The following is a 25,124-nucleotide window of genomic DNA, read 5'->3' as shown; positions in this document are numbered from 1 at the left end:
GGGCGGGCGGGAGCATGATGCAAATCCCGCCGCGGTGACAGGCCTAGATCCTGAGTCAAGAAAGGGATTCCACGTCCCGTTTCCAAGAACCTCCAGGAACGTGGGAGCTGCCAACGGAGCCCTGAGTCACTGGCGGGGAGACAGGACAGCTGAGGTCACCAAAGACTGTGCCACCGTGGGAAAACCAGGCCCAACTGTGAGATTCAGTTAATTCATTCAAAAAAAAAAAAAAAAAATGGGAGCGTGGTCTCTGGGGCCCTCCCGGCTGTGATAGTCATGATTGGGCTTCTAAATCTACACTGCAGCGGCACACGAGGCCCAAGCTCCCGCTGCCTGGGGGCCTCTTGGGGACACGCATATTTTATCCACGAGTTCTCTTTGTTTTGAAGGTGCCTGATTTCCAGAATTGCAGAGGAAAGCCCCAACTTTCATCATAAACAAACATCTGCAAATCGTCAGGGACGAAAAAAGTAATAAACATTCCCTGCAGTGTCGGAAAAGGGTGGGAGAGCAGAGGACAGGGAGGGGGCATCCCTGGGCCTCACCCCAGGGCCTGAGAGGGCTGCTGTGTGCAAGTGTCATTCAGCCCTTGACGGCCATCCATCCGGCCATCCATCGTCACTCAGAAGTCGCTGAGAGGGTCTTCCCTGTCCCTACCGTCACTCACAAAGGGCAGAGCACATGGGGAATTTCTGTCCTCTCAAACCGGGAATGGGCCTGCCTCCCCCACAGCCTGGCGACCGCGTCAGGGCCCTCAAAGGCAGCTGGTGCTTCTGGATCCCATGGGACCATGATCCTGGGGACGGCCTGGCTTCCGGCTGCCATGGGGCCAGAGCTCTTGAGAGGGGACAGTGGACATACGTCAATACCCCAAAGCCCCTCCCACCCCTCTCCAAACCTCTACGAGGGGAGGACAACAGGGGCAAAAGGAACTTCCCTGCAGGGATGCCAAATTTTCCAGAAGCAAGAGGTGATTTGCCCCCTGGGTGGCTTGGGGGAGGCAGGCAGAAGGGTCCCTGTACTTTTCCCGGGATGCAGATGGGCCAGCCAGGACCGCCCATCTCCCCCAGGCTTGGGGGCTCTGGCTTAGTGGTCAAAGGAGTGGGTTAAGACTCAAAAGGCTTGTGTACCTGCATGGCGTTGGGCCAGTGACACCACCTCTCTAGGCCTCCGTTTCCTCATCTGTTAAGTGGGTGTAATAAGGCCACCTACCATCCACTGACGGGGAGGTGCACAAAAACACCCAGAACAGTACCTGTTCCATAGTGAAAGCTTAGTAATGTTGCTGCTGTTATTTTGAGACTAGGAGACTCAGCTTCTTTGCCTCAGTTTCTCCCTTCACCATACCAGCTTCAGAACAGTCCCCTTCAAGGGGCTACATGTGGATACAGAATGGGGTGTTTATAAGGGACGGCCAAAGAAGGAAATGGGAAGGGAACAGGGACTCCCTCTGGGTCCGGAGGCAGATGTGGCCCGGAGGCACTCACGACAGACGGGCAGGGAGAACCTGGAGAGGGTTTGGCAATGGATTGCAGGGATATGGGGCCCCTTGAGCTACTAAGCCTGGGTGGCTCCCCTCCATGTTTCCAGCTCTTGGCCAGGCCTGACCCTGGCCGGGACGCAAACCAGTGTGGCCAATGAGTAGCTGAGCTGCAGGATGAAGTGAAAATATTATAGGCCGGGAGTCAGAACATCGGGCATCCCACCCTGCTGCCACCGCTACATGTCCTGGGGTAACTTCAGACCCATCTGAGCATCACTTCCCTCCTCTGCGAAATGGACAGGCGTCATTCTTTTTCAGCCAGCCTTGCCTCCTATCTCTTCCCCACCCTCCTCTCTCCACCCCAGGCACACTGGCTCCTTACTGTTTCTCAAATATGGCAGACACATTCCTGCCTCAGGGCCTTTGCACAGGCTGATCTCTGCAGGATCTTTATTTACCCAAGCTATTCCCACAGTTCACTCTTTCAAAGCCTTGACCCACAAGTCACCTCCTCAGGGAGGCCTCCTGGACCACCTTTATGTAAAATAGCACCCCCACCCCTCGCCTCGACACCCCCTGACACTCAACTTTTCCCCCTTCACCTCCCAATACGCCATCTAATTTATTTTATTATTTGTTCCTCTACCCTTTAAGTGTCAGCTCCGTGAGGGAAAGAATCTTCATTTTGTTCTCAGCTATCTCTCAGTGCCTGGAACTGTGTCTGGCACTTCGTTCACTAAATCACCGTTGGCGTCGGGCCCACAATTTGTTCAGTAAGTGAAAGCACAGAAGAGTCTAGAACTGTGTATGTCTAGGGGTCACTGCTAATTTCATGGCTCTCCTACCCGGCACACTGGCGAGGGGGAGGGCCTTTCTCCAGAGGGGCTGGAGGGTTGTCCGTGGCTGAGTATAGAGTTGGAGAAGTTACTGCGGGGCCTGGGGGCAGGGATCCAGCAAAAGTGTTGACAGCTAGACAATAGTGAGGGACTTTGGGTCTCAGCCCTCCACTCCAAATCTGGAAGGATTGATAAAACCTACAGCATGTGGGCGGGGAAAAAAGACGCCAGGGCTGCTGATCCCCGGGGTACTGGAGCCAGAGGGGACCTCAGGGACCGGATGGCCCATTTTATAGATGGGATAACAGAGACCTGGAGAACACACAGTGCCTTATTTCCTAACAACCCAACGAGAAACACCTTTCGTCCTCCTGGGCTGAGGGTGAGGCTTCCGCTAAGGAAGGCACAGTGTCCCCTCCTGGCACTCCACCAATGCCCCCCACCCCAACCCACTGTCCCTGCACTCTTTGGGCGGCAGGAAGAGAGGGTCTGCAGAGGGCCGTGGCCTTCTCCACACAGGCCACCAGACATGTAGGTCCAAGAGGCCGCACAGTTGGGGTGGGCATCCCTGCGGCCCTGATGCGTTCTCCCCGCAGGACTGTCCCACCAGGAAAAGTTTGTCTGAAGGAAATCAACCAGGAAGCGCGGGGCGGTGATGGGACCGCCGACTTGGCCTTGGCCATGGGCGCTGAGCTCTGGAGGAGCCGCGGGGTTCCCGGCCTCCGCCCTGCTCCTGCCCCCGCCCACCTAGCTCCGGCGGCGGAGAAACTGGCTCCCCCGGGGCCGCGAGGGGGCGGCGGGAGCCCGGGACTGGGTGGGGGCGGGGAGGGCGGAGCGAGGGGACGCAAAGCAAGCGCCGGATACTGCGGGGCGCGCCGGGGATGCGCGCGGGATTCTGGCGGTTCCTCGACAGACCCCCTGGATGGGTGCGAGTATTTTGTCCGCGGCAGGAGCCCCAGCCCACGCAGAGCCAGGCCGATGGCCCCACACTGCCCCCTTCCTGCTGAGCGCGCGACTTAGGGGAGACTGGGGGGGCGACGTCTCCACCTGTGCTTTCCTGACCCTCCCACCCAACCACTGGGGCTTAGGCGCGGCTTCGGTTTCGGCCTCCTCCCCCTCCCCCCCTCCCCCTACCTACCTCCCCGGCCGGGAGTCGGGGGTCTCTCCCGGTCTGGCTCCTTCCTCCTCCAATGTGTCCTTTATCTCCGGCTCCAGACACTCACCCACTTTCGGAGACCCGGGCCTGAGAGCTGGGGACCCCAGGCGGGGAGCTCCGGGCTGTTGGGCGCCCCCACGGCCGGCCGAACCAGTAGGACCCGCCAGCGGGAACTCCGCCACCGCGATCAGCGGCCCTGCGGGGGCGAAGACAGAAGGAGGGGCACTCGCAAGTTTGTGCCGCGCACTCCTCGGACCGGGGAACAATGGCGATGGGGGGGAGGGGACAGAGAACCGAGCGCGGGGACAACAGTCAGACCTCAGGGAGACAGAAACTGCTTTTCGCTCTTTCTCTCTTGCTCCGAAGCACAGGGGGGAGGTAAGGGCGAAATACACAGTCCAACAGAGCAGAGACAGCGGAGGGAGAAAGCCAGGGGAGACAGGGAAACCGAGGCAGAGGGAAGGAACCGAAGGGGCTGGAGGACTGCGCCTCGGGGGGGCCGGGAGGGGACCCCTGGAGTCGCGGCAGAATCTGCCGGGGCCGAGAGGTCCTGGGGCGTCCAGGTCGCGCGCCCGGGGCCCCCATGACCCTGCGGCCGCAGAAGCCCCGCTGGGCTGGGCTGGGCTGGGCTGCGCTGCGCAGGTACCGGCCGGCGGCGGGAGGGGAACGTGCGAGGCTCGGAGGCGGCGGCGGGGGACAGAACTTACGTTCCTAGCGCATGCTGGCGCCGGCGCTGCGCGGGGCTGGCGAGCCAGGGGACGCTTGGGCCCTCGGGAGCCTCACATCGCGCCGCCCGCGCGGGGCAGGGCAGGGCAGGGCCGGGCGGGACTGCGCGCGGCGTCCTGCGCGGCCGGGGTTTGCCCGAGTCTGGCGGCCCGCGCTGGTCCCTCCTCTCGGTCCCGCGCGCAAGCCAATGGCGCGCCGTCCCCTCCCACGCGCCGGCTGCCTCGCCCCCGAGGGTGGCCGCCGGGCGGGAGGGGGAGAGGGGTTGGGGCGACTGGGCTCCGGGGCTCCCCAGCCGAGGCTTTCCTAGGGACTGCCTGCGGGGGGCGCGCTCACGCCCCGGGAGAAGGCGCCGGAGAATCAAAGCGGAGGGCCCGCGGCGCCCAGGAAGACTTTTCTGGCAAGTTTCTGAAGCCGGCGCCCCTTTCGTGAGACTATCAACACCCCCACGGGTTGGCAGACCACGCTGTCTTAAATATCCTTGGGGTATCCCCTGGGGCCTAGGCCAGTGTCTAAAATGGAAGGGACTGCTTTGGCTGGTAGATACCCAAGTGTGTAGGGAACACAGTGACAACAATGGTCACCATCTGCTGAGCGCCTGCTCCGTGCCAGGCACCGTGTGCTCAAGGAGTTACAAGCGTTAACTCAGTTGATTCTCACAACAGCCTATACCAGCCGCATGATTAATCCCATTTTACAGATGATGGTCATTGACTTCGGATTTGGGCTTCCAGCCTAGACAACCCCCCTCTCCAAATGACACCCACCCCTCCACATAAACCTCTACCTTTTTCATTCTCCAGCCTAAAGCCCGGCCTCAGCCATGTCGCTGTAAGCCGCACTGTCACAGGACTAAGATCTTATCTGGGGCTCCTGGACCCGTCCTGGGGGGCACAGCTGTCAGACCTTGTATCTCTGAGCATCCTGTGGGGGGTAAGGGAGGGTGATGGGGGTGGTTTGGGGTCTGTGGGAGCCTGTCAGCTTAAAAGAACCAGGCTCCTACAAACAACGCTCCCCCCCACCCCAATTTCTGGCTCATTTCAACCCCCCGTGACCAGTAATGTGCCTCCCACCCCAAATCTCACCACCCTGCAGCCTTCTTCTAAGAAAAATGCCTGGATCTCTTCATTTTAATCTGATGGGAGTGGGGGTGGGGACAGAAAGGCAAGGTTGATGACACATTCCATTTCATGAGATAAGTAAATAGAGCAGGCAGAGGTGAGTGGTTGCCCCAGGTCTCTAGCTAGGTGGGCATTTTGACCCCAGGTCTGAGCTCTTTCTGCACCAGGTCCTGAAGGGTTAATCAGGCAGGCTCTGGGAGTACCCTGCCCGGGTTCAGACCCTGGCTCAGCCATCTGGCAAGTTATTCAACCTCTACATGGCTTATTTCCTCCGCCTCCGAAATGGGGGTGACCAGTACCGGGAACTGCCCGGGTTGTTGTGGAACAGCAACAGCACACACTTATCGAGCACTAACTGTTTGCCAAGCAGACTCTCACCTGTCTCCCCGGAGCTGGGAATGGGCGGGAGAGGCTGTGCCCTTTGCACGGAAGTAAATGGAATGGGGCCTGGTTTATAGAGAGCTCCCAGTGACAGTGAGCTGTCCTGATTACCAAGGGAACGACTCTGATCCGAAGCCACCTTTGTGGCCCACGGTGCCACCATCCCTGCACCCAGCCGGTGATGGCCAATAATGAATAGGTAAGTGAGTGAATGAATGGAAAGAACTACAGATCGAGATTGTTCCTAAGTGTGTTGGGTGAAGTACAGACCCAAGGTCCACCCGACTTGAGGCTCGACAGGCGTCTTTCCAACAACTCAGTCTCAACTCGCTGCCTTCTTAACAGAGCTGGCTGAAGCTGGGATGATGAATTCATTTGTTGCCTCTTCTGTCTTCCCAGCATGCAAGGCTCTGGGTCGCTACAGGGAGGGTACCCGCCTTGCTAATGTGCAGTGTCGCCTCTGATTGTCCCCCCCCCCTTGACATGGAGACACTACCAGTGCTGCCCTTGGTGTGATCACTGTTATATCCAAGGGCCTTACATCAATAGGAGAGATTTTGTAACAATCACCCAAGATCTCCAACATGGAAGGTGCTGCCTGAGTGGTAGTGAGCACCCCGTCACTGGAAGCATACAAGCAGCAGCCAGGGAAGGATTAATGAGGGGTGCTAGGGAAGGGATTCGCACCTTCGGTGGCACAGGATGTGGATAACCTTTGAGCCCTGGGTGTCTTGATTCTGTCTTCCGATTCCCAAGCCCATCAGTGGGGAGCCTGGGAGCACAGGCTGTCCTCCCATTCTCACGAAGGAGGCAGTGTTGACTGGGCTCTTCCTGTGTGCCGGGCAAGGTGCCGGGTGCTGGGGCTCTGGGGGTAACCAGGACCCGGTCACTGTCCTTGGGGAGCTCATAGCTCTCGGGAGTCAGACGCACACACAGCAGCAATGGAGACAGTTCACAGTGACGGGCAAAGGGCTTGATGGGCAGGAGGAGAAAGAAGAAGGTATCCATGACCCCAGGCATCTGCAGTCCTTAGAACGCCCATTAGAAACTCTTGCTGTCTTCCTTCCTACAGAGTTTTCTAAAGTGACGTGCATCTAGTTCAGGAATGTCCCCTTCGACTGGCATTCTGCTCTTAACTTCTCTGTCACCTCATCTTTACACTGGGCATACAAAACAATTCACTTCGCGGGGCTGTTGTGCGACAGAAACTGACGTTCATAAAGTGCTCCCCAAATCTAGGCAAGAACAGGTGCTTTGGCCTGCTGACAAGGAGGTGTCCTCTTTATTCACAGTGCAGGAGAAGGATCAGTGCCAGAGAGGATGAGAAAAAGGGGTTAGGGCCCTGGCTCTACTCCTAACTAGCTGTCTGACCCTCTGTGGCACCTGAGAAGCGGGAACATAAAAATACCCGCCTCTAGGAGCTCATCAAGTGTGGCATTAGAGGAGAAAGATTTGCAGGCTGGAAATGCTGATTCCTATTACTCTCATGCTTACTGTGATCCTCATTGTGAAACTGTCCCTCAGAGCCCCAGGAGGGTGGGGGAGGGTGTGCGTGAAGGTGGAACCCCCCTCCCCCCCCCCCCGGGAAGTGGGGGGGGGGACGGGGGCGGGGAGAGCCAGCTGGGGGAGGGTCCCTCCCCTCCAGCCTCCCACTGGAGCCTGGGCGCAGCTGGGTCTCAGGTTGCCTGCCCCGGTCACCCTCAGCAGGGGTGACAGCACCTTCATGGTGCCTGTGTCCGTGTAGGTGCACGCACTCTGACCCGTGCAGATGGGTGGCACATGGGTGAGTGTGTGCCTGGAGGGTGGCATGGGCACAGGAAATGCCTGTACCTGCGGCCAGAAATCACTTGTGGATTGTGAATCCCTCGGGAGGGACTTGCAGGCAACTGGATTTCAAAGACTTGGCAGAGGGACTAGTGCGGGCATCCGGGGAGGAAGAGGAGGAGAGGGGCTAGGGGAATGCCCACTGGGCCTAGTCTTTGGGGCTGAGGCCTGGCGACTGGGTTCACAGTGATCCCCCTCCCTGGGGATAGCAGGTGGGGTACAGAGAGGAAGAGACTGTCGTCAGAGGCCCTTGTGGTTGAGGACAGGGGTTTTAGAGCTGACAGACCTGGGTTCAAATCCTAGTTATGGATCACGGGCCAGCGCTTTCATTTCTGTGAGCCTCAGTTCCCTGGTGTGTAAAATAGGGAGCAGGGTAGAGCCTACTTCCTAGGGGTTTCTGGGAGTTAAGCCCCTTGGCAAGGACTAGGCATTATTGTTGATATTATTGTTAGCAGTCCAGCAGAAGAGAGGGAGAGGGCCTCTGCAGGTGCTGGTGTTTTGTAAACTGTAAAAGGGAGCTCTGAGATAGGAAAACTGTCGAGCCACGGTTAGCTAAAGCTGCCATGAGGAACGCCATTTTGGTCCAAGATGGGAGGGTCATTGTCCCAGGGAGCGAGGCAGAGGAGTTAGGCTTTCGTAACGCCTACCGGTTTCCCTTCCTGGTTCCCCTCACTTCCTCCAGATTTTCCTTCCTGGTTACAGAGCCTGTCTGGCAAGAAGACCTCCGGGGGCTTCCTCTCCGCTGCTGGTCGCCGGCTGAGCACCCCTTTGGGGACCGTGAGGAGCAGCTGGGGGATCAGGCTGGCCTCCCCCACACTGCCTGCCCCCCCCCCCCCAGCCTGGGGAGACTGGCCAGGCCTCCTTCCCTCCACCCCATTCCCTGGAGGCCACCCTCCCTCCTATGAATCATCGTTGGCTGTGGCAGCTCCTCACCTGTGGGAGAGACAACCCCTCAGGATGGGGGTGGAAGCGATGGGGTTCAGCGATGGGGCCTAAAGTAAGGGTGGGAGCGCTTGGGGGCCCCGAGGACCACAGCCAGCCCTCTCCTGCTTCCAGGGGGCCGAGGCTCCAGAGGCCAGGTCTGAGCAGGACTTGGGAGTTACACCACCCTGCATGTAGGCACAAGGCCCTGGTCCTCTGCTAACTAGCTCTGGGGTCTTATGCAAGTTTCTCGGCTTCTCTGAGCTTCCGTGTCTTCATCTGTCAGACGGAAAGAGGAAAATCACGACGACCTTCAGGGTACTTGGAGGATTAGGTGAGCGTCTACGTGTTAAGTCCTGAGCTCAGGGCCTGGTTCACAGTAAGTGCTCAATAAATGCTCATGGACTTGAGCACTGAATGAACACGTGGAAATGGCGGGGGGCCGGAGGGGGGTGCGGTACACGTGGCTGTCTGCAGGAAAGTCATCCTCCACCAGCTGGGGGGAGTGAGGGGGATGTCCGGGGGCCTTGTCTCCTAGGCCCAGGACACCCAAAAACTCAGGAGGGACTATCCCTTGTGGGCACAGCCGACACTTTTGCAAGCCAAAGGCGAGCTTCAGGCCGGGTCAGACTCTCAAAGTGCTGAGCCCTGCCGGAAAAAAGAACTGCTGTGTGGGTAGGGGGCAGCAGATTGGAGACCCCAGGACTGTCGCAGTGAGAATCGACAGCAGCCACTCCGGGCTGGAAGGTCAGGGCCTTGGGTGTCTAGCTAGGGCTGGGGCCAGCGCCTCCCCTGCCTGCAGCCCAAGGGGATGCTGGGCCACCTGGGTTGCATACCCCCAGAAGGCTTTATCTTCATCTCAATAGATAGCCTTTTGAGCACTGACTGTGTGCCAGGCACTGGTCTGGGCACATTATATGTACTTAATAAATCTCAGGAGGTTGGCACCATTATCAGCCCCATTTTAGATGAGGAAACTGAGGCCCACTGAGCTACACAATATGCCCGAGGCCACACCCTAGAAAGCGCTGAGGTCAGGATTGGAACCCCAGGTAGTCCCGCCCGGCGCCCCAAATGGCTCTGACCCTGCTGCTGACAGGGGCGGGCAAGGATGGCCCCCGGACTCCTGCAAAGCAGTGCCCCACCCCATCCCCAATGCAGTCCTTCAAGTTTGGGACCAGGGCATCAAAGGCCAACGGGTTCTAATTCATAAAAATCCCTTCGGAGAAATGGTTCTCAAAGCAGGGTTACAAGGAACGTGTTAGAAACGCAACTTCTCGGTCCCACCTCGGACAGCAAACTCCGGAGGGAGGGAGTCCCCGGGGCGGCAATCTGCATTCCCGCAGGTGGATTCCGACCGACCGACCGACCGACCGTCTGAGAACCAAGGCTCTAGAGTTTGCAAAGTGTATTCTCAGAAACCGACGCTTCGGTAGTCTTCGGCTTGTCCAGGTAGAGCGAACTAACGAGTCTCCCTTTGCCAGAGTTCGCATCCGGGAAGCGGACGAGATGGGCCCGGAGCCCACGGCGGTCGGTTCGGGAATAATTTTGCCGGCGTCCTCCGGGCCAGAGCGCCCACCCTGGGGGGGGGCGACGGAGGGGCTCTGAGCGGAGGGGCTGCGGGGGCGGGGCGGGGCGGGGCGGGGCCGGGTGGGGTGGGGGTTGGGCCAAAGGGGCGGGCCGTGTGTATTGTTCCCCGGGAAGGGCCCCAGCCCCGAGCTACGCGAATAAAGCCCGGCCTGCCATTTTGAGTGATCGGTTTATTAATACTCGCGGGGCCGCTGCCGAGGCGGATCGCAGCAGCCTGGCGGCCGTGCGGCATCGTTACGTAACCGCTCCGGGGAGCGGCGCAGGGCCGGCGCCGGGCCGCGAGCTAAGGCGGGCTGGGGGTTCCGGGCGGGCGGAGGAAGCACCTGCCGCGGAGTCCGCATCCAGCGCGCCCCTTCTCCCGCGCCCGCGGCGCGTTAACCCCTGCGTGGCTGGCCGCAGCCCTCTGCTCCCGGTGGAGGGGCTCTCAGAGGCGGATCCCCTGTCCTCGGGACCCCCCCCCACCCGGAGGTTGAGCCAGGGCTTCCCCTCCCCCAGTCACCACCGCCTCCCTCTCGTCCCGCTCACTCTGAGCTGAGAGAGGGAAAAAGGCCGACACGTAGGGCGGCCTGTGGGTGCAAGACGCGTGGTTTGCGCATCCAGCTCACCTCTGCGAGGTGACCCATTTTACAGATGGAGCTTTGAGGCTCCGAAAGGGTTGGCTTCAGGCGCCAAGAATTCCAGCCCACGAGGGTGTCGGCCCCAAAGCCCACGTTTCGGCCCTCGCACCCCGCAGCAGGTCTTTGTAACCTCCGTGGGTCGGTTGGTGCCTCGCCTTTTCCATCTGGGGTCCCAGTGCCAGGATGCTATTGAGGGGGTGGAAAGGACTGTGTGCGTCCTTGGCCTCAGGGCTGGGAGAAGGGGTTTGGCTCAGGCAGCACTGGAGCTGGAGTCTGCCGAGCACATGGTGCCAAGGACATGCCACGGCTGTTTGGGTTGGTGGGGGTCAGCATGCCAGGCCTGGCCTCCACATTCCCCACCATGCCCAGACCCTGAGAACCAGCCCGTGCCACACCCCACACGCTTGAGTGCTCAGCCCTCGTGGACTTTGCCCAGGCTGGGCCGTCTGCCAGAAATGCCCTCCTCCCACCCACCGTGCAGTGTGCCAACTCTGGGAAGTCTCTCCCGGCGCCCCCACTCCGCCCCGCCCCCTACATCAGTGACCCTTCAAGGCTGTCTCTTCCAGCCCTCTGAGCACCTGGTGACAGCTCCCAACACATTGCGTTATGGGGGCTCTTGTTACCTGTCTGCCCCCGTTAGGCCATGTCCTTTGGGACGGCGGCTCTATGTCTGCTCATCCTAGAACTCGCCCCACCAGGCCTAGGACAGACTGGGCCTCTCCCAGCACTGGGTAAATTTGAGATGACTAGTACAGCCCTCAGGTACATTTACTGCTTGGTGACAGTCTTCGGACCCAGACCACAGAACCCCACACACCTGCCAGTGGCTCTGCGAACTCCTAGCTGTGTGGTCTTAGTTAACTTGCAGAGCCTCCCTGGGCCTCTGTTTGCCCGTTAGTCACAGGGGTAACAGCAACCCCAGGCTCGCCAGGTTCGCTAGCATTTATTGAGCACTTACTATACGCAAGAGACTTCGTGCACAGTACACAGCAGCCATGAGGACGTACAGGCTGTCACCATCTCCGCTTTAGAGATGAGCTCTCACCAAACGGCTAGCTGATAAGGGGCAGAGCCTGGATTCAAACCCTGGTCCATATCTCCTAGGTTTCTCGTCTCCAATTCACGGGATTAGTCTGACGATTCGATGAGAAATAATTAAGGACCAGCATACAGTAGGCGCTCAATGATATCTCTGCACCTTCATTTGCAAGGTCCCAGGGCAGCTCTCCTTTGGCCCCTCAGTGCTCCCCCCACAACCATCCTCAGACCCCAGGGCATTCTGGGAGCCCCTTGCTGGGGGAGGGGGTGGGGCCGGGGAGGGGGTGGGGCCGGAGGAGGGGCTTGCAGGAAGCCTTGGCAGAAGACAATGTGCTGGCTTCTGAGTGTAAATAAATTATTGTTTTACGTCCTCATATAAGAAAAGGGTACAGTGTGCGTTTGCCAATCTAAGCATGTTAGGCTGCGGCTTCCCCGTGTTTTGCCAATTGCTGACATGTGTTTTCAGCCCCAGGCAGTAAACAGAAGCCCACTGTGCCGGGCTGCTCCCGCCGCCCGCCGTGGGGAAGGGCCTCCGACCCGGCCAGAGTAGGTGCCAGTGGGGAAGCTGAGGCAGGGACAGAGTTCCCGTGGGCTTCCTCCAGGCCATGGGAACTCAGCGGGACTCCTCGCCTCTCTGAGCCTCAGTTTACACCGCTGACGCTGGGCGGATTACCAGCGCCCTGTCTGCTTCACACTGTGAGAAACGGTGCTGCGGAAATGCTTCGCACCGACAATAATAACATTTGTTGTCATCATTCTGGATCTTGAGGGCGGGAAGAGCACCGCACTCCATTTTGCCCCTCCTGGACCTCTTCTCCTCAGCTGCTGCCACCTGCCCTAACATGCCACCCAGCCAACCTAACCCAAGCCATTGTCACCTCCCCCCGGGGACAGCCGTCTTTCCTCCTTACTGGTCCCCCCAGCTCTCAGCTGTGCCCCCTGCAAGTCAGTCTTTCCAGGAGAGCTTTGAAAAAGTTGACCGATGATTGGGAAATGTGGCTTAGGATCTCGCTTAGGATAAAATCCAGACTCGTCGCTGTAGATGGTGTGGCCCTGCTTGTGCTGGCTCTCCCTTTTCTCCTGGCGCTCTGGCCACACCGAGTCCACCTTCCTAGTCCTTGTATCCCCTGAACATTTCTACCCCCCCGCCCCTTGAGGGCAGAGACTTTATCTATCTCACTCACCACTGTATTCCCAGCACCTTACTCTAGGCGTATTACAGAAGCTGAGGCAGGGGCAGAATCATTACTGCTAATTAATGACATGTAGAGCAGGGCCACTCCTATTTCAGAGGGAGCCTTGCAGTACACAGCCTGTGCAACAGTACATGGCGGCCAAGGGTAAAGGCCATCCTAGATCTGCCACTTTATTTTGCAAGATTTGTAATAAACTTTAAATTGTTGCAGCCAAAAACAATGAAGGAATGAATGCATGCAGACGCACATATATACATAAAACGAGTGAGAAGCGGAACTCCATTTTTGCCTCAGAGAAACTTGCCATCTGGTGGAGAAGACAGACCGAGCCAGATGCGACTCCCAGTTGCCTTCTTGTGCATCACTCTGTCCCCTACCTGGGCTTGTCCTGTGTGCTGTTGCCTCCTCCAGGACTTTCTTCCCCTATCATGCTCCAGTCCTCATGTGCTGGCTCTCGCTTACGCTTTTCCCACCTCAGTTCATTTCCTCTCGAAACCTTTCCCAACCGCCCTACGTGCCTCCCCCCATCTCTAACTCAAGGCTGGGCCACACAGAACCCCCCCGCCCCTTCCCAGCCAGCTGACCCCAGCAGTGCCCTTCAGGACATTATAGTGGATTTGGATTTGGCAGTTAGGTTCCAAGTGCCCAGGGCTGGCTGAGAGTTACTTCCAGACAAGACTGTGTCTGTTGGCTGTATCTTTGTGCCTAGCACAGTGCTGGCCCGTGGTGGGAGTCTAGAAGTGTGGGAGAGTCAGGGAGAGACTGAGAGCAGAGGTGGGCGTCGCCCCCCCCCCCCTAAATTACCCCCCCCCCCCCCCCCCCCCCCGCCTCTAACCTCTGAACTACTCCCCCTACCACCACCACCCTCCTGCCTCCTGCCCCCACCCTGCTTTCCCTGCCCCATCAGAGGTCCACAGCCACCCTGGCCTCTCCTCTGTCCAGCCTTCCTGCTCCCTCTCCTTTGCTGTCTTTTCCTTCTACTTTGCCTCAAGCTCAGTCCCCTCCCCCAAGCTGGTGAATGCCAACGGCGAAGAGGAAAAAAAAAAAAAAAGGCCACTTGGCACCATCAACAGTGAACAATAACCAATTTAAGGAGTAATCACTGTTGTAATGATTGTCGGAGCCCTCATCACTGCAGAAAATCAGGCTGAGGCTCTGGGACTCCCAGGCTCCCCGAGCTGTGTTGTGTGGGTTGTTTAATAGCCAGGACCTCAGTGTCTCCATCTGTAAAGTGGAGGGAGTACCATCAGCCCAAGAGAACTGACCAAGTGTCACCTTAGTCTCACGGTTCTCCCTGGGGCTGCAAACTAGACGGGGAGGTGATACAACCTGTGTGGGGCCCCTCCCGGGACATGTTCTTCCTGTGTGGGGCCAGTGGGAGGAATGCAGTCCCAGAGGTGGGCCTGGAGGGGTGACCGGTAGGTTCACAGCTTAGTGGGGGTGGGGGTGGTCTCAGGAAAGTCTTCCTAGAAACGCTGACATTTCACTGAGTCAGGAAGGACGCGAATAGGAGCTATGGAAAGTGATGGAGTGATGGAAAGTCAGAGGCGTCATCTGGTCCCAGCCTCTCATTTTACACGTAGGGAAACTGAGGCTCCCAGAGGGCTACCGGATTTGTTCAAAGCCACCCACACACATCAGTCGCACAGCCCGAATTGGAATCTGAGTGGCTCGATTCCTGTCCCAGTGCTCTTTCTTATGATGTCAAACTAGCTCGTAGCGACAATACGGACGGGGTGTTGAATTCTGCCTGAGAGTCAGGCTCTGTGCTAAATGCCTTACGCGTGTATATGCTGTTTCTTTTCCTCGTTGGATAATCCTGGATAAAGGGAGATTAGGATCTAGTTCCTGTTTTACCTGAGTGAGGTCCAGGGAGGCTAAATGCCTTACAAGGCACCCAGCGTGGCTGGCTTTTTGTAGCCTCTGCAGTCCCTCCCGGCTTCTCGGCTTCTCTGTTTTTCAGCACCGTCTAACACCAGTGTCCCCAGAGCAGAGAATGGCTTCTGCGCTGCATCCCCGGGGGGCCTGTGTTTGTCTCTCCTCTCTAAAGAGGGCTAGGCAGGGGCCCCTTCCCCAGAGGGGTGAGGAGGGAGGCTTGGGCTTTTCTTCAAAGCAGCCCCCCACTTTCAGGAAGGGAAGCTGTGCGGTCAAGGAGAGAAGAGGTACACAGTTCAAGTCCCCGTTCGCAAGTCTGCCTCTCTAGGGCCCCTCCTGGAAATGCAGTCCCGCCCCCCCCCCCCCCCCCCCCCGCGGGTGCCTTCCAGCTTTGAGGGAGGAAATCTGGAGGCACAGAAGGAGCCAGGGTGGGCCCAGGCCCAGGGAAGAGAGGGGACTCTGAGCAGCCAACGGGCTCCTGGCCCAGACTCCACGCTGGGGGGGGGCACAGGGACGCAGAGCTATCTCAGGAAATGGGGATATTGCTCTGGGCACCACAGAAGCAGGGCCACAAATCAAATGAATTCCAAGAATTCAATGTCTTTTTTTAAATGCACCGAAGGGCTGTTGTCATTATCAGATTTCCTCACGGTTATTTTAGCGTCTAGTGCTGATTTTATTTAGGGTTGCACTGGGGAGAAGGGGAGACATCATCATCTCTCCAGGACTGGGGGCCTTTAAGTGTTATAACTGGGGGGGCGGGGGAGGCGGAGATGATCTCAGGGCCATTCCTGCCCTCCCCCGGGGAGATGGCAGGGGACTGCTGTCTGGAAGCCACCAACTAAGGAGTCATGCGTACTCAGCACCAGGCCCGGCTGTCTGTGAAATCTACCTGGCGAAATTGCATGCTTTTGGGTCCTCAGTGTCGTCACCGGTAGAATGGGGATAATTAGTCCTGTCTTGCCTGAGTCTCAGACCTTTAACTGCCATTCAGGCTCAAAGCATAGGACAGAACGGCAGCCCCTGGGAGACCTGGGCATTTCCTGGGAAGTTGACCGAGAATGCAGATTCCGGGGCCCTTCCCCAGACCTCCTGGGCCACAATCTAACCACCCCCCACCCAGCCCCTCAAGAGAGCCCTGTGCTCTTACAGCGTGGAGACTACACCGTGAGACAGTGGGCACTCACCGGGAGCCGACATATGGGTCCCAGTCGCGCTTGTCCTCTGAGGAGCTGTGAGGCCTCAGGCTGGGGTCTGGTGACTCCCGTGTGGGCCCAGAGGGACTGGCTTGGTGCCGTCTGAGGGCCTAGCCCTCTCTGAATGGTTGGAGGAGGGTTGGGCTGGGCAGCGTGAGGTGGGAGGGTGCTGTGCGTAGCGACAGGGGCCCCGTGAGGGTGCTGACCAATTCTGTAAGAGAAGGGCAGACCCCTCCATCCCCAGCTTCCAGCTGGGCCTCAGGACTCCCCAGTCTGCATGGAGGGGTGGCAACCGGGCCATCTGCTCAGACGGGGGTGGGGGCAGGGGGTAGGCACAGGCAGGGAGTGCTGAATGGCCTCTCTGTTGGGACCCAGCCTGGAACAGATGGCCTGGGGGCCGCTGGCAGGTGAGGGGGCGGAAGGAGGCCAGACCGTCCCCCCCACCCCCCACCCCCGCCCCCACCCCGTGCCAAGTCCCTGTTCCTGGGAGAGGAGGACCCCACAAGACTCTCATGGTGACAGCAGCCAGGAAGAAACCGGTTTCAGGGGATTAGTGGGCCCAAGAGAACAGCAAGCAGCGGGAGGGCCCTGAGAAATGTGGTGGTACCAGCAGCCTCAGCTGGAGCCAGGACGGCCACTGCCCAGGGGGGGAAGGAAGGTGCTGAAAGAGCCCCGGGAGCTCAGGGGCCACCCTGTCTAAACCTTTCCCATCGATTTTGCCGATGGGGAAACTGAGGCCTAAGAAGGGGCAGAGACCTCACGTCAGCCAGCAAGTCAGTGACAGAGCTGGGAGGTGTCCAGGTGTCCCTGGTGTCCTGGGGCTCTTCCCACGACACCCCCTGCCTCCCTCCCCTCGGAACGGCCTCCCTCTCCTCCCTTCTCAGCCTGCTTCCCTGGCCTTGGCCCTGGCCAGCCCCCCCCCCCCCCCCCGCCACCCTGACTGCTCCTACCCTTCTTCCTGCCAAGACCCAGACCAAGCACCCACCTTTTGGAAATCTTGTAGCCCATCCGCAGAGCCTAAGCCTCCTGATTGGGAGGCCCGTCCACTGCTGGCTCAGGGTCGATCCCTTCACTGTAAAGACGTAACTGCGACCCAAAGAGGGAAGGGCGTTTAGAAACGGTCCCCACCATCTCCTCCCATCTCCATCCCCCGGAAAACCACTCAGGGCTGTCTCTGAGCACCTTAGACAGGTACCCCCGGCCTCCCTGCCGTAAGGGAGGCGGGGCTGGAGAGGTCCAAGACCCGGGAGGTGGGAGGCTGCTTCCCCATAACCAGGATCTTCTAGCTCTGGCCAAGAGATGCGTCTAGTCCAAGAAAGCATTTATAGATCCTTTCGTATCTGATTCAGTCATTTCATTATTCATTCACTTATTGAGCACCTACAATATACCAGGCTCTGGGCATACGGCAGTGATAGAAGCAGACCACCTCCCTGGTGGTCTCCAAGCTCAGCATCGAGTGGAGGAGACGGCAGAGTCCACAAACAGATTTACATAGTGATGAAATATGATTAATGCTTTCGGGGGCACTGAGACAGGGGATGCTCTTTAGAGGAGGGGCCGGCCCCGGCCTCTCTGAGCGGTGACACTAGAACTGAGACCCGAAGGATAAGAGGAAGCGAGCCAGGAGTCGTACTGGGCAGAGGTGCGTGACTGGGGCACGGAGTTCAGGAGGTCCTCCCTGGCTGACGCAGAGTGGGACAGGAGGAGGGGAGGGCTGGGGACACGGGAGGTGGGAGAAGCAGCCAGACCAAGTTAAGAAGCTTTATTTTTCCCCAAAGACCCATGGGAAGCAAGGGGGGGGCAGTGGCTTGATCACACACACATTTTCCCATTGTCATAAGCTCCTACTGGCTACTGTTTGCAGTGGAGATCGGTTAAGAGGTGAGGGGGACAGTGAGGACCTTGACACAGAAGTCTCCAAAGCGGTGCGTCATGAGGTGTGCAAGGTACCTCTCGGAGGGGAAAGAAACACTACAAAATTGTTATTTCTATTTCCATTGTATCCAAAACAAAGGGACGGGGCATTAAATTGTAGCCGTATTTATAGATTGACGCTGATGTCCATATTTGGTCTATATGTCACATGCGACTCCAGGGACCACACAGAGAGGCTCGCTGCCCAGCCTTTGTCCTTGCTTTTAGCATTTTGAAGAATTTTTCTCTTCATGTGAGTCCAGTTCAGCAGCTTTACGGATTATAATACCGTTCAACTGACTTTTCGCCAGACAAGGGACTTAAAAAGCAGGAAGTGAAGGGGAAAAAAGGAAAGTAGGAAAACACTGAACGACACGTAAGCGGAACAAGGTGCCCTGTGGGTGCTTCACTCCCCCGTGGCCTCCGCTCAGACAGCCGCAGGTGAAGCAAAGGCAAAGACTGGGTCTAGTAAGAAAGAGGTCCCCATGTTTCACAAAGGAGCAAGAAGGCGATTTGAACTAAGAATTTATATCTACCATTATAACTAATGAACCTAACCTTAAGTATAGCTTTTTGCTTTGAGATCTGAGCTAACAATGGCATAAAACCATTAACCATCATTAAAACATTCAAGGGGCGCCTGGGTAGCTCGGCTGGTTGAGCCTCCGACTCTGGCTCAGGTCATGATCTCGTGGCTTGTGACATTGAGCCCCGAGTCGGGGTCCGTGCTGGCAGAGCGGAGCCTGCTTGGGATTCTCTCTGTCTCTCCCTCTCTCTCTGCCCCTCCCCAGCTCATGCATGCGCCTCTTTCTCGAAAATAAATAAACATTGAAAAAAATGTTAAATACTATTTTATACTCTAATGTAATTTACTGTTTAATTCATCTGTGTGTGTGTGTGTGTGTGTGTTTGATAACATTCATAATATGTTACGTCATAATATAGGCTTATTAGTTGTGAAGGAATGATCATATTAATATATAGATTGGGTAAAGTGTATACTGAATAAATGCATTTACACATAGTGTCCCAAGGGCCTGGGCGCACTGAGTGAAGACGCCTGCCTGTGCGGTGCTGGCTTCCTGCGCGAGGTGACTGTCTGGGAGGTGCCTGCTGTGGGGGAGGGGAGGGGAGCGTCTCCTGGGAGTCCTCAGGTTCCCACCCCATCCACTCCCTCTGTCTAGCTCACTCCAGGATGGAGACTGGGAGAAACACTCTCCCCCAATCCAGGCTCTTGTCTGGGGAGGCTTTTTTTTTTTTTTTTTTTTAACTCCCCAGATGAAACCCAAGTTCATTCCCTTAAAGGGTAAACGGCGGATCCTGGCAAGGCTTTCCGATTATTTACTCACTGGCCAGTAATAGAAGAGAACACACATCCTGGCTGGAAGAGAGGGCTTTTCTGGTGCCTGCACCCGGGGCTGAGCCCTGGGTGCCTGGAGCTCGCCCCCTGCGAGGTTGCCTGCCAGTGACTTCTACACAAAGACCCACTTTTCTGGCCTGTGCTTCTTGGGCACATCATTTCTGAGTATTTCTCTTCACCACATCCTGCAAAGGTGCTGATAATGCTCACCGTGGGTAAGGAGGGTCTGCTGTGCGCCTGGCCCTGGGCGCCCTGCACTTCCTACATGTGATCGGGACTCTCTCCTACGGAGCCCAGCATCAGGCCGCCAGCCCCTCTGGGGCAGGTGCCTCGCTGCCCCTCCCGTTGCTTTGGGGTTTAAGGTCGTCGGCAGGCTGCCACTTAGCCTGTCCCTCCCCATACACCCGGGGGCTGGCTGGCCCGGGACGGAGGTTGCGTCTGGCTGCGGGCCAAGCAAGTCTCCCAGCCCCAAGTGGCTCTGAGTCCTCTGGCTGGAGGGTCAGGGCACCAGGCTCCTTCACATCTCGTTCCTCTCGACAATCCTTTCCCCAAAAAGGTCTTCACAACCCCCAGAGGTCCTTGAATGCCCTGAGAGGCCCTAAATTGGGCCATCTGGCTGCCCGCCTCCCTTCTCCCCGTAGATCCCTGTCTGCTTCCCATGTCGCCAGCATCCAGCCAGAAAACTCCCCAGAGCACATTCCCACCCCTGTTCCCAGGCAGCAGCTTCCATGATGTTGGCACCAGCATGCATTTATTAATAAAATGATCAAAGTAACTAAATGCTCTGGCAGCTCCTGAAGTTTGCCAGAGGCTCCCTGAATGCCCGGTGGCACCAGAGGGCGGGGACCAGCCCTGGAGAGGAAGTCTGGGGGGAGAGCCAACGGGGCGCGTGTCCCTGGCTGTTGGTGAGAACTTCCAGAATCCACAAAGCGCTGTGGTGGCTCGGGTGGCTTGGGGGAAAGGAAGCCGCAATGCATGGGGGTGGCCTGAAATGGTTGCTTAGAGGACCTTGCTCAAGAGAGCGCCCCCAGCCTTCCTCCCTGGACAGAGGGTGGGGGGAGACCGCCCCAAGCCCTAGGGGGCAGAGGAGAGGGGGAGATGTTGTTTGTGCAAACAATGCTAGTTCAGGGACCCACCTCTGCGGTCAAATCCTGCCTCTGCCCATGACTGGCTGGGGGACCTTGGCCGAATCACCTGACCCAGGTCCCCACCTCTGAATCGCCTGGGATGCTACACTGCAAATGCGTCGCTGGGCTGGCTTATCCTGAACTCATGGAGCCACGCTCTGTGGACTCAGGCCCAGGAACCTGATGTATCACATGTCGTCTACACGCACTTGCCTGTGGTCAGGTCAGCACTCGGGAGCCACTAATTTCGTGTCTGGGTTTTCCTTTTCCAGCCTCCCCCCCTTGCCCCCCTCCCCCCGCCGCCCTCACCCCACAACCAGGAGTGAGATGAGGAAGAGGACAATCGTTCCTGCCTTTCAGGGTCAGCGTGAAGTTTAAACTGACGAACGTACATCATTCGTACCCACGTCCAGCTAACATTTGCTGAGACCGCGACTGTATTGTATGAGCTCATTTAAACCTCATCGGAATCCTAGGAGGCAGGCACATCGTGAAGGCCATTGCACAGGTGAGGAGAATGAAGCCCAGAGATGTTAAGTAATTTGCCCAAGGCTGCGCAGAGGATTGATGTAAACTGTGTGGCACGGTGCCCGGGACATAATAAGTACTCGTTAATTGGTGGTTTGTTTAAAAAGAAAAAAAAAAATGGTGGGGGTGGGGGTGGCGTTCCGATCTGTTGCTCGGTCTTTGGGAGAGGAATGTTATCCCTGTCCGGTAACCCAGAACATTCTGCCTCACCCCTGGTTCACCCAACCAAAAGGATCTCCTTGCAGGTGGATCCCAACTGCCCAGATGTGTGGCCAGCCCTGGGTGCCGCTGCCCCATTAACTGCAATCTCCAGGCCCCGAGAGAATCCTGGAAGCAGGATCTAGTACAATCCCTCTGGCAGCAAAAGTACACCCACTCAGCACACGACTGTTTTACCCCGAAGCCCGTGGGGGCTCTGTCACCGGGGAGAGAGGGAAAGTGCTTTATGCTTCCTCAGCGCACGCCTGTGCGTTCAAGTTCACAAGCGGTGCTTTTCTTAGACCGGCACGTCACTTAAGCTACAAGCGTAGATTTGACATGAGAGAGGAAGGAAAGAACGCATGTGAAGCCAGGCACCGGGATACGGAGGACCTGAGCGTGTTTTCTTGTTTGATCTTCCCGATTGCCTTGTTCAGGACACCTCTCGGACATCACCCCTCTTTGGCAGTTGAGGAAATCGAGGCCCATAGGTTTAGCGACGTTGGCAACCTTGACGGTAGGAAACAACGCTCGCAGTTATCGGGCGCTTCCTCGCCGTGATGGTCACGTGCATCCACTGACGCCTTCAAGCCTCTGAAGGGCTCTCTGAGGCACTGCCATCGTCCTCACCTAGGCAGTGACAGAGCCAGGATTCAAACACAGTTCTGTGTAGTCCCCAGACACTTCTCTCTGCCTCTAACGGTCAGTGTTTCAGTATTCGTGATCTCTTCTAGACACGGGAAACCCGTCTCCAGGTTTGACCCGAACCCCTTCCTCCCGGGCCTCTTGGGTTTGCAGCAAGGACCACTGACTGCGTTTGAGTCTCCACTTGCTGTGTGACATTGGACAACTCGCCCCACCTCTCTGTGCTTTGGTTTCTTCCTCTGGAAACGAGGCAGAGTGATTCTTGTCACCATCCCTGACTTGTGGGGGACCTACCTGCCCGGAGAGAAACCCACAGGTACAGACGTGGGAGGATTTGGTCCCATTCGGCCACAGCGGCCTAAAACCGCCTTCCTCCTGCTCTGGGTCACCTTTACTTGCTATTTCAGGTCAACTCAACGCAGCCAGTGCCAGGAGCAGCTACGTGTGCTTCACAGGGGGGGAGCAGGAAGTAAGACCCGCCGGGACCTGTTCCCTGCCCACCCGCCCAAGCGTCGGCTCCTGACTTGGCTCTGCAGTCAGCCCAGACCACCCAGCCGGCTCCCCACGGCCCTTCCCCAACCCTCCCTCCCGACTGCCCCTCTGCCGTCCAGATCTGACTCATCCTCTGAGACCCAAGTTCGCCCCGTCCAGGAAACCCATGGTCCCTCTCTTGCGATCCCCTCCAGGCAGGCCACAGCCTCACATTATCAGTCCTGGCCCTGAGATTCTCGTCCGGGGGGAGGGGGGGGGGCGGGCCTGCCTAACGAACCAGAAGCTTCACTGCTCCGCATCCCGGCCGCCTCCAGGGAGGGGCCGCGCATGCAGGCTCTGAGCTTCAACCCCAGCCCTGCTACTCCAGGGCGACACCGGCACGTGGCTTCACCTTTCTGTCCTTCGGCTTCTTATTCTTATTCTTGGCTCATCATTACCAAAATAAAGGTGTCTGCTTCGCAGCGTCATTGTAAAGATTAAATGAGGTAGTGAGGGCAGTGCCTGGAGTATAGGAAAACCTCAACAGATAGTAGACAATGATGATAATCCTAAGGGTGAAAATATCATGTTGGGGCGGAGCTTTCGCTGGTGCCTTACAGATTGCTTGAGACGGGGGGGTCAGTGGAACGTTAAGGAGGTGCGGGCGTTCGGCAGGGGCGAGGGTGGGGAGGAGAGACGATGAGAGGGGGACGCCGAGGTAGGCCGCCGGCCGTGGCTGCTTTGGGGGAGCCAAAGACCCCTCCGTACCATACTTCTTCCCCGCGCCCTGGCTGTGGTGATTAGACAGGTTGGCTATTTGACCCAGTCTGGCCCGTCCATTCTCTCCCCCAAGCATTTGGATCCGGGAAGGGGAGGAGAGGGAAGGACCCAGCCATTTGGCCTCTCCCGTGGCTGGGCCAGAGCCAGAAGAGTGGACTCAGTTGCTCGGGGCAGCCACGGCCTCCGAGGAATAGAAGGCCCCGCTTGGCAAAGAGAGAGAGTCGAACGAAGCCAGCTGGCAGAGCGGCGCCCGGACGAGGAGAGACAGCCAGCGCCGGTGGCCCCCCGCCCCACCTCCAGTCTCCCCAGACCTGGCCCTTCCTGCCAGCCCAGGGTGGACAATCCTGAAACCTCATAGATAAGTCCCCGCTGTTTGCTGAACCCAGCTTGCGTGGGTTTCTCTGGTTCCAAACTCTGGGGCCCAGCGAGTACAGCCCCACCTCCCCCCGGGCCAGAGCACGTCTCAACGGGGACCCCCATCCTCCAGGGCTCGCTCGTCAGAAAGGCTTTGAAAGGGGGAAACGCTGAGACTGGAGTGTTGGGTCTCCCCAGATTCTGGGGGCAGAACTGGGGCTCTGGAGCCCGGAGGTCAGCTGCTGAGGTCAGGGGCTGCTCCCTGACTGCCTGAGTACAGGGCAGTGTCCTGAGTTCATGCTGGTTTTTGATCTGCGGCTTTTCGAGTCATTTCCGAAAACGTGAGCCCTCACTACAGATGCTTAATAATAACCTAACCACGGATGACGTTTCTTCTGCTCTTTTTTGTTTGTTTGTTTGTTTGTTTGTTTGTTTGTTTTCTTGGTGATTATTTTTGAGACAGAGGGAAAGCACAAGCTGGGGAGGGGCAGAGAGAGAGAGGGAGGCAGGAACCAAAGCGGGCCCTGCGCTGACAGCCGAGAGCCCGATGCGGGGGCTCAAACTCCCGAGCCACGAGATGGTGACCAGAGCCCAAGTCGGACGCTTAGCCGACTGAGCCACCCAGGCGCCCCTGATGGTGCTCTTTGGCCGTGCGGATTGCCTTGTGACCAGTCTGGCGGGCTTTCCCAGATCTCCCCATTGGGCCACACGGGTCTTCTGCTGAGGCTATCTTGCTCTAAGTAGGTCATGTATGAGCGCAGTGCACATGCTTCAGAGTAAGGTCGCTGCCACCTTGTCCCCCTTTGTAAAAGGCGGGCGGGACATCTTGGGGACGTTTTGAGGAAGGGTCTTGTGATCCTTGGCAGTGGAAGAGCTCCGCACAAAGCCGGGCATGTAGTGAAATCCCAAACAGCGCTCGTTACTGGGAGTTGGTTTGTTCTACGCGCGCCTGTCTTCCCCACCGGACTGTGCTTTGGAGAGAGAGGCAAGAACCGTTTTACGGCCGCAGCCCTGTGTCTACAGGGCCCGGCATAAATACCTACTCAGTCCCTGACTGTGCCTCTTGGACCCATGAGTTTCTCTAAGTGTCCCAATAATGGACGGCGCTGACAGGGCCTGCCTGGGCCCCGAGTGGGATTAGAACCCACATCTAGCTGCGTCTCAGCCCAGGCCGGTCCCCATCTAGTCAGTTTGTCTTTCTGCTCAAGACGCGATTAATCCCGTGCTCATTGGAAATGAGGCGAGCCGCGGACCTGGTGAACTTGCACGTGACCCAGCAGGGGCTGGGGTTTCTCAGTCTGGCCCTGAACAGGCGACAGGGAAAGGGGGGAACACGGCGGCCTTTCCTGGAGGCAGCCCGGACCTGGCCCCTCGCCCCAACTGGCCCACAAGTGCTTTGCTGAGTTGTGGGAGTTCAGTGCACAACGTTTTAGACGTGTCTGGGCCTCCAAGGTCCTCAAAATCCTTCACCCACATGTGTCCCCAGCTCAGGTCTCAGGGTCCCACTCCGTCCCCAGCCTGGGCCTGACCCTGCGTAGGTCTGTTTAGGCTGGGATTTTGGCCCCTTTGGGGCCCTGCCATCCCTCCAGTTCAATCCTGAGCCTAATTTTTGGTACCAGGTTCCCTCTGGCTGCAGGAGGAGGGGGTCTCTTTAAACAGTGCTTTATTGGATTTGGGTCTTTGTGACGGGCCCAGAAATGACATGTGACGGATCTGAGCGTGATATTTTCTTTCTTTAAGACTATGAGAGCCGTTAACAGAAGCCAGCCGACCCCACAACCCTTATA

At 57.8% G+C, this 25,124-nt stretch overlaps 1 protein-coding gene across 3 annotated transcripts in view; it reads right to left on the bottom strand.

The window, feature by feature from the left end:
* Positions 1 to 4,388, bottom strand: part of TP53I11 (tumor protein p53 inducible protein 11) — a 15,566-nt gene extending 11,178 nt beyond the window's left edge. The window contains exons 1-2 of one of the 3 annotated variants that reach the window (XM_049617668.1): positions 4,183 to 4,388; positions 3,458 to 3,671 (exon numbers count right to left, since the gene is read on the bottom strand). The gene's annotated coding sequence lies outside the window, so the exon portion shown is untranslated. Of the gene's footprint in view, positions 1 to 3,457; positions 4,155 to 4,182 lie in introns of those variants that run through there. The other 2 variants (XM_049617686.1, XM_049617677.1) reach the window with 2 other exon arrangements.
* Between the last annotated feature and the right edge of the window lie 20,736 nt (positions 4,389 to 25,124).

Source organism: Panthera uncia, chromosome D1 (genome assembly GCF_023721935.1).
Source record: "Panthera uncia isolate 11264 chromosome D1, Puncia_PCG_1.0, whole genome shotgun sequence".
Classification (NCBI taxonomy): domain Eukaryota; kingdom Metazoa; phylum Chordata; class Mammalia; order Carnivora; family Felidae; genus Panthera; species Panthera uncia.
Note: the sequence above shows the minus strand (reverse complement) of the source record. Positions and strands in the feature narration are given on the sequence as shown.